The following is a 14,940-nucleotide window of genomic DNA, read 5'->3' as shown; positions in this document are numbered from 1 at the left end:
GCAGTCACAGTCAATACAAAAAGCACAGCTATTGAGTCAGCAACACGCAGGTTGCTTTGCTCGTGCACTCTATTTCTGCAAACATTTTTTACGAAAACCAAATCACATGAAGGGAAAGGCTTCTTGAAACGTCATCTGTACTTCTGTGAAGAAGGTGTCGGACGTTTCGCTCCTCATCCGAAGAACTTCGTCAGCAAACTAACAAGTGCTGGTAGCCTAGGCCTTAAATACAGTAAGAGTGGGCGGAATTGGTGTGCCAATGCCCTCCTCCTATTGGTTCCTTACACTAAGACTGGGAGGAGTTGTGATCTAATCCTCTCCTTCCATTAGCACCTCCGATCAAAGGGAAGTGTAGCTCCCTGAGTTGGGTATGAACGACTCTGATACTGGCTCGTTAGCATCTATTGTTCTGGCTCGGCCCTGGCTTCACCTCATTTGCAAGACTAAGAGCTGTGGGTTTTGGTCTCAGTCACCTGCTGAACACAGGGTCCAAATTAAACCTCAAACCACCATTCCGATTCAATGATGGGTTCTGTTGTTTGACAAAAATAGCTTCCTTTACTCCTCTTTCAAACCATCTGTTTTCTTTGGCCAAAATCTTTACCTCGCTGTCCTCAAAAGAGTGATTGGTTGCTTTAAGGTGTAGATGCGTCTGTGTAGGCTCTCAGTCGTACAGGAGTTGTCCATCGAGGAAAAGGCTTCTTGAGACGTCATCTGTACTTCTGTGAAGAAGGTGTCGGACGTTTCGCTCCTCATCCGAAGAGCTTCGTCAGCGAACTAATAAGTGCTGGTAGCTTAGGCCTTAAATACAGTAAGAGTGGGCGGAATTGGTGTGCCAACACCCTCCTCCTATTGGTTCGTTACACTAAGCCTGGGCGGAGTAGTGGTATAATCCTATCCTGTTATTAACACCTCCGATAAAAGGGAAGTGTCGCTCCCTGAATTGGGTATGAACGACTCTGATACTGGCTTGTTAGCATCTATTGTTCTGGCTCGGCCCTGCCTTCACCTCATTTGCAAGACTAAGAGCTGTGGGTTTTGGTCTCAGTAACCTGCTGAACACAGGGTCCAAATTAAACCTCAAACCACCATTCCGATTCAATGACGGGTTCTGTTGTTTGACAAAAATAGCTTCCTTTACTCCTCTTTCAAACCATCTGTTTTCTTTGGCCAAAATCTTTACCTCGCTGTCCTCAAAAGAGTGATTGGTAGCTTTAAGGTGTAGATGTACTGCTGATTGAGGACCACTAGAATTGTCCCTGCGATGTTGATAAAGCCTTTTTTGGAGCATTTGCTTAGTTTCCCCAATGTAGTGCTCTTTGCATTCCTCATCTTTACAGTGGATGGAATAGACCACATTGCTCTGTTTCTGGTTTGGAGCCTTGTCTTTAGGATGCACTCATTTTTGTCTCAGGGTATTTACTGGTTTGAAATAGGTAGGAATTTTGTGTTGCCATAAGATCCTCTGGAGTTTTTCGGAGACCCCCGCTACATAAGGGACTACCACTCCTCTCCTTTTTGCTTCTGTGGGCTTTTGGGTTTCTTTCCCTACTCTCTTCTTTTGACATTTGACAAATTTACGTTATTGGGCCTCATTCACGAAAAAAGTCTCATTCTTAAAAGTCTTCTTAAGAAGTGTACTTAAGAAGGCGCGGGTTGGAAACTGCGCCACATTCACGACACGTTCTTAAGTAGGGATAATCGTTCGCACCGGTGTTCTTAGGTTGATGAATGCCAACTGCGATGCCCGCGCATGTGAGGCCTAATTTGCATAGGTCACCGCCTATTATTTCCTATATAAGGTCAAAAATGTGGCAGCTGGAGGCGGAGATGGCAACGCGCAAGGGCAAGACTGAGGAGCAGCTGGACAACAAACGAAAGAAAAAGTTCAATTCTACTGAAATAGAGGTGCTTTTACAAGGAGTGAGCGAACACAAGACCACCTTATTTTCACGTGTATCCACCGGTCATCAGGCCATCCAAAAAGAGTCGGCATGGAGCACCATTGCAGGAAACATAAATGCCGTTTCCACGGAGAAACGCGCCACCGCAGAGGTTAAAAAAAAGTGTTTTGACTTAAAATAGACTAAAAAAAAGATTGGACTGCACCGGAGGGATCTGGAGGAAACGGGAGGTGGGCCATCAATCAGAAACCAAACCATTTCGGAATCTCTAGAAAATATTTACACAATCATGATGGAAAAATAAAGTCAAAATACATAGTTTGTGTGTGACAATGTATTTTTTCTGTGGTTACATTTGATTAGACGCTGCCTAATTAATACAGCAGCCCCGTGCTCTGGCTCAAGACGTGGCTGGGGGCGCATGTCGTTATCTGGGGGTGCTACGTGCGCAATGGACACACCACGTTTCATTGCGATGTTATTCTGATGATCCTGCACACCTGCAAGAACAGAGAGGGAAGCCTGAAGCCTGAAGCGGGACATCAAATCTTGGTGGCTTTCAGCAAATAAATCTAATGGTCCCTTTACATTCTCTCTTTCGTAGAATTTGTTCTTAGATCTAAGAACTGTGAGTTAAGAACACGTTTCGTGAATGCCAAAAATCTTCGTAAGAAGGCTTTAAGAACAGATTTGTGGGTAAGAACGTTTCGTGAATGAGGCCCATTGTTCCTGATGGCCGATTCAGCTGCTGTGATATCGTCTACTGTGGGTATCGTTTTAGGAGTCACTGAGAAGTTGAGACCCTTGGTTAATACTGCCTTCTCTGTATCCGAGAGGCTTCTGTGTGACAGATTTTTGATCCAATTTTCTTTGTATTGGTATGAGTCCCCCCATCTTTAGTGTTTACGGCAAGCTGTGGTCGATTTTCCAATAGAAGTTTCTGGAATTTTCCCTTATGCCTTTCTTTGTTTTTGCTATGGTGCTTCATATAACCCGATTTAATAAATTCACAAACCTCCTGATAGGTTTCGTGCGTAAGCTTGGTTTGCAATCTCTGATAGAAGGTTTCTACTTCAGACAACCCGGGTTCAAGCTGAGCAAGCTGAGCAACACCCCCCGCGCCTGAGTGACATCCAAATGTGAAGCGGATGAATGTGTTATTCAGATCAAGTCACTCTTGGCAGACATCCTGGCTGGTTCTTGACACATGCGCTAATCCCCTCGGAGACATTCCAGTGACGAGTGTTAGGATGACATACGGGCCCAGTTCAGCTTCATTAAAAAGGCATTCTTTATTATTAGACCTAATGTTGCAATATTAGCTTGTAGCGTAAAAATGTTTCCACTGGCTCGTCAAGCACTTTTAGGAAATAAAGACAAATACTGGAGACCCCTACTTACATTCCGGTACCGCCCGCAAATGTTGAAAAAAAAATGTAATTGAGATTTCGATGAAAATGTCTATTTTGACTTTCCAACACAAACTAACAGGAGGTTATCAAAGCAAATGCCTCCCTCACTCACCATGTCACCAAAAATAACATCATCACACGTGGGACACACAATGAAAATGCACCATAATTGCATTCATACCATAAACACACTAGTACAGGTGCACACTAGTACAGGTACACACTAGTACAGGTAGTGCACCATAAACACACTAGTACAGGTACACACTAGTACAGGTACACACTAGTACAGGTGCACACTAGTACAGGTACACACTAGTACAGGTAGTACACCATAAACACACTAGTACAGGTACACACTAGTACAGGTACACACTAGTACAGGTAGTGCACCATAAACACACTAGTACAGGTACACACTAGTACAGGTACACACTAGTACAGGTGCACACTAGTACAGGTACACACTAGTACAGGTAGTGGACCAAAAACACACTAGTACAGGTACACACCTGTACCTGTACCGTGAGTAAGACTAGTCTGTGGAATGATAACTGACTCTGCTTCAGCAAAACGTTAGCTTGCTGGTGAGTAGTACAAGGTTACCATTGCAATGCAGCAACTTCAACAGGTTTGCGAATTGGCTCGTTTAACGCTAAAAGGTCTGTACCAGCTTTTATTGTAGGGAAGAAAACGATACCGTTGTTGGCCAATATCACCTTTTTATGCCAGTATTGATAATTGCACGTGGCTGATAATATCGGCCATCACTACATAAAATAAATATGAATATTTTTATAAATGTATTTTCTGTATTATTGTAATCATTTTAAACATTTTCTGAAGTATAATGGGCAGAGTTTGCCCTTCATGCACAAGCCCTGCCGATCATCTGAGCTGAACCATGGCGCCTGTCGGTTTTATGTTTGTCAGCACGTTGCAGAATTTTTCTACAGAGGATAAGCAGCGTGAAGTAAGATGGATGGATGGACTTTCTGCAGCCTCTATCATGGTTTGTGACATCATTACTCTTGGTCATCCCAAATGCTTTTGCATTCATTAAAACAAATTCATGCATCTAAGAAGTATCTGAAAATATTTTTGAAAACATTATTTCAAGATTGAAGAGTTTTATTGTCATATGCACAGTAAAACAGGCAGTTATACTATGCAATGAAATTCTTATTCTGTTCATTCTCCCAAAAAAGAAAGAAAAGACAAGAAAAAGAATAAGAACATAAGAAACATAAATACCAATAAATTAAGCAACAACAAAAAGAAGAGACATTAATACAAATAAATAATACAAATAAATAAATAAAGTGCTATGAGTGTGTGTTGCGTGCGGCGTGTGTGAGTGCTTCGTTGAGAAGCCTGATGGTCTGTGGGTAAAAGCTGTTTGCCAGCCTTGTGGTCCTGGACTTCAAACTCCTGTAGCGTCTGCCTGACGGTAGGAGTGTGAATAATGAGTGTTGTGGATGTGTGCTGTCCTTGATGAGGTTGTGTGTTCTTCGTAGGACTCTAGTTTTATAAATGTCTTGCAGTGAGGGGAGGGCTGCCCCAACAATGTTCTGTGAGGTCTTGATCACCCGCTGGAGTGCCTTCCTATCACGTGTTGTACAGTTACCGTACCAAACAGTGATGGAGGCGGTAAGGACACTTTCCATAGTGTCTGTAGAAGCAACTCAGGATTGTGGTGGACATGCCAAATTTCCTCAGTCTTCTCAGGAAGTACAGTCTCCTTTGGGACTTCTTCAGAATTTGTTGGGTGTTGTGAGACCAGGTGAGGTCCTCGCTGATGTGTGTGCCAAGGAACTTGAAGGTTTTCACCCTCTCCACCTCAGTCTCACCAATAAACAGGGGTCTATGCGGCTCCTTTTCCCTTGTTCTTGGGTCGATGATCATCTCTTTGGTCTTATCTGTATTGAGAAGGAGATTGTTATCACGACACCAAGCTATGAGGTCCGCCACCTCTCTTCTGTATGATGTTTCAACACCACCAGTGATCAGTCCGATGACTGTAGTGTCATCCGCAAATTTAATGATGCTGGTGTTGTTCTGGGAGGCCACGCAATCGTAGGTGAAGAGCGTGTAGAGGAGCGGACTCAGCACACACCCCTGTGGGGTCCCAGTGCTCACAATTCTTGAGCTGGATGTGCGATTGTGGACTCTGACTGACTGGGGTCTGCCTGTTAGAAAGTTAAACACCCAGTTACAGAGGGAGGGAGACAGGCCAAGTGTGAGGAGCTTATTTGTGAGTTTGTGGGGGCTGACTGTATTAAAAGCAGAGCTATAGTCTATAAATAGCATTCTGACATATGTGTCCTGGCCCTGTAGGTGAGAAAGGGCTGTGTGGATGGCAGTGTTGACTGCATCATCCGTGGACCGGTTCTGGCGATATGCAAACTGTAGAGGGTCCACAGTTGCCGCCGGGATGCTCTTTTTGATGTGGGTCATGACTATTCTTTCAAAGCACTTCATTACAATAGGAGTGAGTGCTATAGGGCGATAGTCATTCAAGCAGGTCACGTTGCTCTTCTTGGGTACGGGCACTATGGTGGTGGACTTAAAGCAGGTCGGTACAGATGCTTGTGCAAGCGACAGGTTAAATATGTCAGCAAGCACATCAGCTAGCTCTGATGAGCAAACCCGAAGTGCACGTCCTGAGATGTTGTCTGGGCCTGCTGCTTTTCGTGGGTTTGTTTTGTTCAGAACCCTGCGCACATCAGCTGATGTCACCATGAGAGGTGAGTCCTGTGTGCTCCCCAAGTCGAGCCACCCTCTCTGCTCATCAGGAGTTTGGGTGTCAAAGCGGGCATAGAACTCATTCAGCTCATCTGGAAGTGTGGTTTGGCTGGACGTGGCTACGCTACTCTGCTGTCGATAGTCTGTGATGTGCTGGAGCCCCGCCCACATGCGCCGAGGGTCTGAGGTGGAATAGTAGCCCTCCAGCTTCTGTCTGTACTGTCTTTTGGCCTCCCGTATGGACCTCCTCAGGTCATATCTGGCCTTTTTGTAGTCCTCAGCGGTGCCCATGACAAATGCAGTCGAACGAGCACGTAGCTTAGCCCTTACATCACAGTTCATCCACTGTTTTTGGTTAGGGTATTTTCTGTAATACTTGGTGGTGGTAACAGTCTCTATGCATGTGCTAATGTAGCCAGTAACAGCAGAAGCATATTCATCCAAATCAACAGTACAATCTTCCCTCCCCGCTGCAGTTTTAAACACATCCCAGTTTGTGCAGCCAAAGCAGTCCTGAAGTACTTGATCAGTTTCTTCATTCCACACTTTAACTGCTGTACTTACAGGGGGAGCTTTTTTAAGAAGTTGTCTGTATGTTGGATAAAGGAATATAGAGATGTGGTCAGCCTTTCCAAAGTGGGGTCTTGGAACAGCCTTCAAAGCACCTTTCATGTTGCAGTAGACTTGGTCCAGGATGTTATTTTCCCTTGTGGGAAAGCTCACATGCTGGTAATATTTGGGGAGGACAGTCCTGAGGTTACAGTGGTTGAAATCGCCAGATATAATGAATACAGCGTCTGGGTGTTTGGTCTCGTGTTTATCAATGATGTCATGCAGGAGGCCTAGTGCGTTAGCGTTGTTAGCTCGTGGTGGGATGTAAACAGCAGTTAAATACACAGCGCTAAACTCACGAGGCAAATAAAAAGGTCTGCATTTCACCATCAGCAGCTCAATGTCCTGCGAGCAGTGCTTTTCCATCGTCTGTACGTCTGTGCACCACCGTTTGTTTACGTAAACATAGACGCCGCCACCTCTGTGTTTACCAGACGCTAAAGTCCGATCTCCCCGGTAAGCAGCAAATGTTTCCAACTGGATCGCCGAGTCCGGTATATCCTCCGACAGCCAGGTTTCTGTGAAGGTGAGGACACAGCATTCCCTGATCTCACGTTGAGCTGTAATCCTTGCTCTTAGTTCGTCCATCTTGTTTTCAAGAGAGCGGACGTTGGCTAGCAGCAGGCTTGGTAGCGGTGGCCTCGTCGCTCTAGCTTTTAGCCTAGCATGCAGGCCGGCTCGCTTGCCTCGTTTACACCTCGGATGCTTTGCTCGCCGGGTATTCAGCTCACCGGACCCGCAGGCTGCTGCGTTCTCCCGGCGCAAAAGAAAGGCAAAGTCTGAGAGGCTAAATGAAAGTTCATGGTGAACCCTGCCGATGTTCAAAAGTGTCTCTCTGTTGTAATGTACTGCGTGAGTGTGTTGAATGTCCAAAATGAACAAAAAAATAGAAAAAAACGGGAGAGTGAAACAGAGACGTCTGCCACGGAGGGCGCCATCTTGCATATACACTACATATGGTTATTTATATATATATATATATATATATATATATATATGTATATATATATGTATATATATATGTATATATATATATATATATATATATATATATATATATATATATATATATATATATATATTTATTTATTTATTTATTTATTATATATATATTTATTTATTATATATATAATGGTTGATGTGTGAGTAAAGGTGTAAATATCAAGTTGAAATGTAGCTCTGACTACTGTCAAGCGTGAGCAACATTGGGCTAGCAAGAAACGGCCTAATGAAGGAAGTTCGAAGCACCAAATGAAAGCCACAATTGTTATGATGACTTTCATTCACTGCTTATGTTGTCTTTTTCCAAGATCCACCGCAGACAAACATGCCATGCTGACTGTGATTGAGAAGAAAATGAAGGACATGAAGTAGATGTCCTGTCCACCCAGCGCACGGAGCTGGAAGGATATTCTTCTCAAGAAAACAAAAAAGAATGCAAGAATGGCTCTGTCAACACTGTTGCAATCAAACGAAAAACAAAAAGGCAAGAACACACACGTGTGCCAAATGATTAGCTTGATTAGCTTGGAGATCCTGATGTTTCACCTCCAGAGAGTTCTTGATTCGTGTCAGCTCTGAGGTTGTTTGTAACATCCGTCCATCGTCAGTCTGCTGTAGCTGCAACTCACAATTCAGTGCTGACTAACTTGTTATTTAAGATTGTGTTTTCATACGTGAGTCAAATAGAAAACTGTATATTAACTGGAACAAATGTTTTGTTCTGTATTTGACCCCATTCTGATCGCAAGATGCTGCCATTGGCTGGCCATCAGTCCAGGGTGTACCCCGCCTTTCGCCCAAAGTCAGCTGGGATAGGCTCCAGCATACCCACGGCCCTAATGAGGATGAAGCAGACAGCAAAAGGATACATGAAAACATGCTGCTTCCCAGCATGCTTTGCTGGACTGCTCTGTAAATAGTTAGCGCTATGCTAACTGTTGTTTATGTAATCTTGGTAGTTGCACTGTGTGTCATGTCTTCTTCATGACGATGGTTAGTGGTCCACTTGTGTTCTCACTATGATGTCCTGGCTGGAACATACAGTAGATGTTGGCAATCACAATTCTTTCATAGCTAAACCAACCAATGTTAAAGAATAGAGTCATCAGCATGTCTTATCAGGAAGAATGAATGAGAACAAATCAATACTTCATTGGAAGAGGTCAATGTAAGATAAGATGGAGTTCCCACTCCTGTTTACATTTGATGTGGTGAAGTTCTGTGCAGTGTGAAGGTTTAGTAGATGTTCATGTCACTCACTTGTTGGCTCCACTTTGAGCAGTTAGAATTCTTATTGTTATTATTATGCCTACTGTGAGAACATTTAAATAGGATTATTAGCCTGTTGTTCCAGCAATCACGTTTGGTGCTTGTTACACAGAACCATTACTGACACCTAGTGACCAATGTAGATCACTACATTCCCACTTTCAGCATATTCTTCATGGCTTCCATCCATCCATCCATTTTCTATGCCGTTTCTCCTCATTAGGGTCGCGGGGGCATGCTGGCTCGCTCCCTGAGTTGGGTAACGAGCCAGTATCAGAGTCGTTCATACCCAACTCAGGGAGCGACACTTCCCTTTTATCGGAGGTGCTAATGGCAGGAGAGGATTATACCACCACTCCGCCCAGGCTTAGTGTAAGGAACCAATAGGAGGAGGGTGTTGGCACACCAATTCCGCCCACTCTTACTGTATTTAAGGCCTAGGCTACCAGCACTTATTAGTTCGCTGACGAAGCTCTTCGGATGAGGAGCGAAACGTCCGACACCTTCTTAACAGAAGTACAGATGACATCTCAAGAAGCCTTTCCCTCGATTAGGCAAAAATAAGTACAATTTGCTCCAATATGCATATTTTGGACTAATAACAGCATTCATTCACTCCTGATCCAAATATTAAGAGCAGTTGAAAAATGGCTAAAATGATCATTTTTCACGTTTGGATCTTAATGAGGTTTTAAGTAGAGCTCCAATATGCAAAAACAAGAAGGGGGGGGACAAAAAGCACTTGGAAAAGTCATTTATTGAAAACAACAATTCGACTGAAATCGGCTGTTGATCAGCTGATCAAAAGTTTAAGACCATCGCTCAAAAAAGAGCAAAAAAGTCTCCAAACTAGAACCAAAAATGTTGTCAGTAGGACTCAGTAATGAGTAGCTCCACCGTTCTTGTTCATCACTTCCAAAATGGCTTTGGGCATGCTTGATGCCAGTGTTTCCAGGAGGCTAGTGGGAACATTGCTCCAAGTGGTGAAGATGGCTTCACCAAGGCCATTAACTGTTTGGAACCGATGGCCATTTTTATAAACTTCCCTTGCCATCCATCCCCAAATGTTCTCTATGGGATTTAACATGCAGGATGGTCCAAAAGAGTGATGTTATTCTCCCTGAAGAAGTCCTTGGTCAAGCCAGCATTGTGAACTGCAGCGTTGTCCTGTTGAAGAACCCAGCTGGTACCACACAGACGAGGACCCTCGGTCATGAGGGACGCCCGCCGCAAAATCTGCATCCGTTTGACGACCCCGCACCACCTGAAGCTCCGGTGTCCACTGAATGAAAAAGCACCCCAGATCATGATGGACCCCCCGCCACATCAACATTTGGAGAACATTTGACTTTTATAGCCTGTGGTCTTAAACGTTTGATCAGCTGATAAACAGCCTATTTCAGTTTCATTGTTGTTTTCAATAAATGACTTTATCAAAATGCTTTTTTGTCTCACCCCCCCTTCTTGTTTTTGCATATTGGAGCTCTACTTAAAACCTCATTAAGATCCAAATGTGCAAAATGATCATTCTAGCCATTTTTCAGCTGGTCTTACGATTTGGATCAGGGGTGTATGTAAGCTGCCATGATGGAGTGAAGCCACGAATTTGGAACTGCGATGTGGCGAGGGACGACCGTGTACGTAAAAAATGGATGAAGTGCATGATGACACTTGTCGGAGACAAACACAGCTCATTAACATTAAACCTAGAGACATATAAAACACTGCGTTTCCAGGTCTCCATTCCAGCACCAGGAGTGATTTTGGAAAGCACACTTCCGATACGCTACTGTGGGACCTGTGAGTCTTGTTTCACGTAGTTAGCATAGCATGATGAGGGAACTGTCATTGTATTGGCTGCAGTTTGCCGGGCATCCCACGATTCCAAACATGTGGGACATCAGTCCTTGCATCCATAACACTAACAGGCTGAGGCTGACTCGCGGCTAACCTCCACAGGAGGAACCGGCACAGAACAGGAAGTCATTACAACACAGCAAATTGCTTTGAACAAAGACAGCAGCATTGTGCTGAAAATGAGGTTTGCTTGAGTCAGTATCGGTGTGGGTAATGAAGTGCCAGACAGTATCAGTTCGGGTAATGAAGTTCCAGACAGTATCAGTTTGGGTAATGAAGTGCCGGACAGTATCGATACGGGTAATGAAGTGCCAGACAGTATCAGTTCGGGTAATGAAGTTCCAGACAGTATCAGTTCGGGTAATGAAGTGCCGGACAGTATCGATACGGGTAATGAAGTGCCAGACAATATCAGTTCGGGTCATGAAGTGCCTTACAGGTAATGAAGTGCCGGACAGTATCGATACGGGTAATGAAGTGCCAGACAGTATCAATTCGGGTAATGAAGTGCCGGACAGTATCGATACGGGTAATGAAGTGCCAGACAGTATCAGTTCGGGTAATGAAGTGCCGGACAGTATCGATACGGGTAATGAAGTGCCAGACAGTATCAGTTTGGGTAATGAAGTGCCAGACAGTATCAATTCGGGTAATGAAGTGCCGGACAGTATCGATACGGGTAATGAAGTGCCAGACAGTATCAGTTCGGGTAATGAAGTGCCGGACAGTATCGGTACGGGTAATGAAGTGCCGGACAGTATCGATACGGGTAATGAAGTGCCAGACAGTATCAATTCGGGTAATGAAGTGCCGGACAGTATCGGTACGGGTAATGAAGTGCCGGACAGTATCGATACGGGTAATGAAGTGCCAGACAGTAACAGTTCGGGTAATGAAGTGCCGGACAGTATCGATACGGGTAATGAAGTGCCAGACAGTATCAGTTCGGGTAATGAAGTGCCGGACAGTATCGATACGGATAATGAAGTGCCGGACAGTATCGGTACGGGTAATGAAGTGCCGGACAGTATCGATACGGGTAATGAAGTGCCAGACAGTATCAGTTCGGGTAATGAAGTGCCGGACAGTATCGATACGGATAATGAAGTGCCGGACAGTATCAGTTGGGGTAATGACGTGCCGGACAGTATCGGTACAGGTAATGAAGTGCCGGACAGTATCGATACGGATAATGAAGTGCCGGACAGTATCGGTACGGGTAATGAAGTGCCGGACAGTATCAGTTCGGGTAATGAAGTGCCTGACAGTATCGGTACGGGTAATGAAGTGCCGGACAGTATCGATACGGGTAATGAAGTGCCGGACAGTATCGGTACGGGTAATGAAGTGCCGGACAGTATCAATACGGGTAATGAAGTGCCAGACAGTATCAGTTCGGGTAATGAAGTGCCGGACAGTATCGATACGGATAATGAAGTGCCGGACAGTATCAGTTGGGGTAATGACGTGCCGGACAGTATCGGTACAGGTAATGAAGTGCCGGACAGTATCAGTTCGGGTAATGAAGTGCCTGACAGTATCGGTACGGGTAATGAAGTGCCGGACAGTATCGATACGGGTAATGAAGTGCCGGACAGTATCGGTACGGGTAATGAAGTGCCGGACAGTATCAATACGGGTAATGAAGTGCCAGACAGTATCAGTTCGGGTAATGAAGTGCCGGACAGTATCGATACGGATAATGAAGTGCCGGACAGTATCAGTTGGGGTAATGACGTGCCGGACAGTATTGGTACAGGTAATGAAGTGCCGGACAGTATTGGTATGGGTAATGAAGTGCCAGACAGTATCAGTTCGGGTAATGAAGTGCCGGACAGTATCGATACGGATAATGAAGTGCCGGACAGTATCAGTTCGGGTAATGAAGTGCCGGACAGTATCGGTACGGGTAATGAAGTGCCGGACAGTATCGATCCGGGTAATGAAGTGCCAGACAGTATCAGTTTGGGTAATGAAGTGCCAGACAGTATCAGTTCGGGTAATGAAGTGCCGGACAGTATCGATACGGGTAATGAAGTGCCGGACAGTATCGGTACGGGTAATGAAGTGCCGGACAGTATCGATACGGGTAATGAAGTGCCAGACAGTATCAGTTTGGGTAATGAAGTGCCAGACAGTATCAGTTCGGGTAATGAAGTGCCGGACAGTATCGATACGGATAATGACGTGCCGGACAGTATCAGTTCGGGTAATGAAGTGCCGGACAGTATCGGTACGGGTAATGAAGTGCCGGACAGTATCGATCCGGGTAATGAAGTGCCAGACAGTATCAGTTTGGGTAATGAAGTGCCAGACAGTATCGATCCGGGTAATGAAGTGCCAGACAGTATCAGTTTGGGTAATGAAGTGCCAGACAGTATCAGTTCGGGTAATGAAGTGCCGGACAGTATCGGTACGGGTAATGAAGTGCCGGACAGTATCGATACGGGTAATGAAGTGCCGGACAGTATCGATACGGGTAATGAAGTGCCGGACAGTATCGGTACGGGTAATGAAGTGCCGGACAGTATCAATACGGGTAATGAAGTGCCAGACAGTATCAGTTCGGGTAATGAAGTGCCGGACAGTATCGATACGGATAATGAAGTGCCGGACAGTATCAGTTGGGGTAATGACGTGCCGGACAGTATTGGTACAGGTAATGAAGTGCCGGACAGTATTGGTATGGGTAATGAAGTGCCAGACAGTATCAGTTCGGGTAATGAAGTGCCGGACAGTATCGATACGGATAATGAAGTGCCGGACAGTATCAGTTCGGGTAATGAAGTGCCGGACAGTATCGGTACGGGTAATGAAGTGCCGGACAGTATCGATCCGGGTAATGAAGTGCCAGACAGTATCAGTTTGGGTAATGAAGTGCCAGACAGTATCAGTTCGGGTAATGAAGTGCCGGACAGTATCGATACGGGTAATGAAGTGCCGGACAGTATCGGTACGGGTAATGAAGTGCCGGACAGTATCGATACGGGTAATGAAGTGCCAGACAGTATCAGTTTGGGTAATGAAGTGCCAGACAGTATCAGTTCGGGTAATGAAGTGCCGGACAGTATCGATACGGATAATGACGTGCCGGACAGTATCAGTTCGGGTAATGAAGTGCCGGACAGTATCGGTACGGGTAATGAAGTGCCGGACAGTATCGATCCGGGTAATGAAGTGCCAGACAGTATCAGTTTGGGTAATGAAGTGCCAGACAGTATCGATCCGGGTAATGAAGTGCCAGACAGTATCAGTTTGGGTAATGAAGTGCCAGACAGTATCAGTTCGGGTAATGAAGTGCCGGACAGTATCGGTACGGGTAATGAAGTGCCGGACAGTATCGATACGGGTAATGAAGTGCCAGACAGTATCAGTTCGGGTAATGAAGTGCCGGACAGTATCGATACGGGTAATGAAGTGCCAGACAATATCAGTTCGAGTCATGAAGTGCCTTACAGGTAATGAAGTGCCGGACAGTATCGATACGGGTAATGAAGTGCCAGACAGTATCAGTTCGGGTAATGAAGTGCCAAACAATATCAGTTCGGGTCATGAAGTGCCTTACAGGTAATGAAGTGCCGGACAGTATCGATACGGGTAATGAAGTGCCAGACAGTATCAGTTTGGGTAATGAAGTGCCAGACAGTATCAGTTCGGGTAATGAAGTGCCGGACAGTATCGATACGGGTAATGAAGTGCCGGACAGTATCGGTACGGGTAATGAAGTGCCGGACAGTATCGATACGGGTAATGAAGAGCCGGACAGTATCGGTACGGGTAATGAAGTGCCGGACAGTATCGATACGGGTAATGAAGTGCCAGACAATATCAGTTCGGGTCATGAAGTGCCTTACAGGTAATGAAGTGCCGGACAGTATCGATACGGGTAATGAAGTGCCAGACAGTATCAGTTTGGGTAATGAAGTGCCAGACAGTATCGATACGGGTAATGAAGTGCCAGACAGTATCAGTTCGGGTAATGATGTGCCAAACAATATCAGTTCGGGTCATGAAGTGCCTTACAGGTAATGAAGTGCCGGACAGTATCGATACGGGTAATGAAGTGCCAGACAGTATCAGTTTGGGTAATGAAGTGCCAGACAGTATCAGTTCGGGTAATGAAGTGCCGGACAGTATCG

General features: G+C 45.2%; 1 protein-coding gene across 6 annotated transcripts in view; it reads right to left on the bottom strand.

Annotated features, from left to right (window-relative positions):
- Positions 1-14,940, bottom strand: part of LOC129193654 (SH3 and PX domain-containing protein 2A-like) — an 87,932-nt gene that overhangs the window by 43,682 nt on the left and 29,310 nt on the right. The window lies entirely within an intron of this gene.

The sequence above is a fragment of the Dunckerocampus dactyliophorus genome, chromosome 14 (genome assembly GCF_027744805.1).
Source record: "Dunckerocampus dactyliophorus isolate RoL2022-P2 chromosome 14, RoL_Ddac_1.1, whole genome shotgun sequence".
In the NCBI taxonomy this organism is placed as follows: Eukaryota; Metazoa; Chordata; class Actinopteri; order Syngnathiformes; family Syngnathidae; genus Dunckerocampus; species Dunckerocampus dactyliophorus.
The sequence above is the reverse complement of the archived record's forward strand: the minus strand, read 5'-3'. Positions and strand labels throughout refer to the sequence as shown.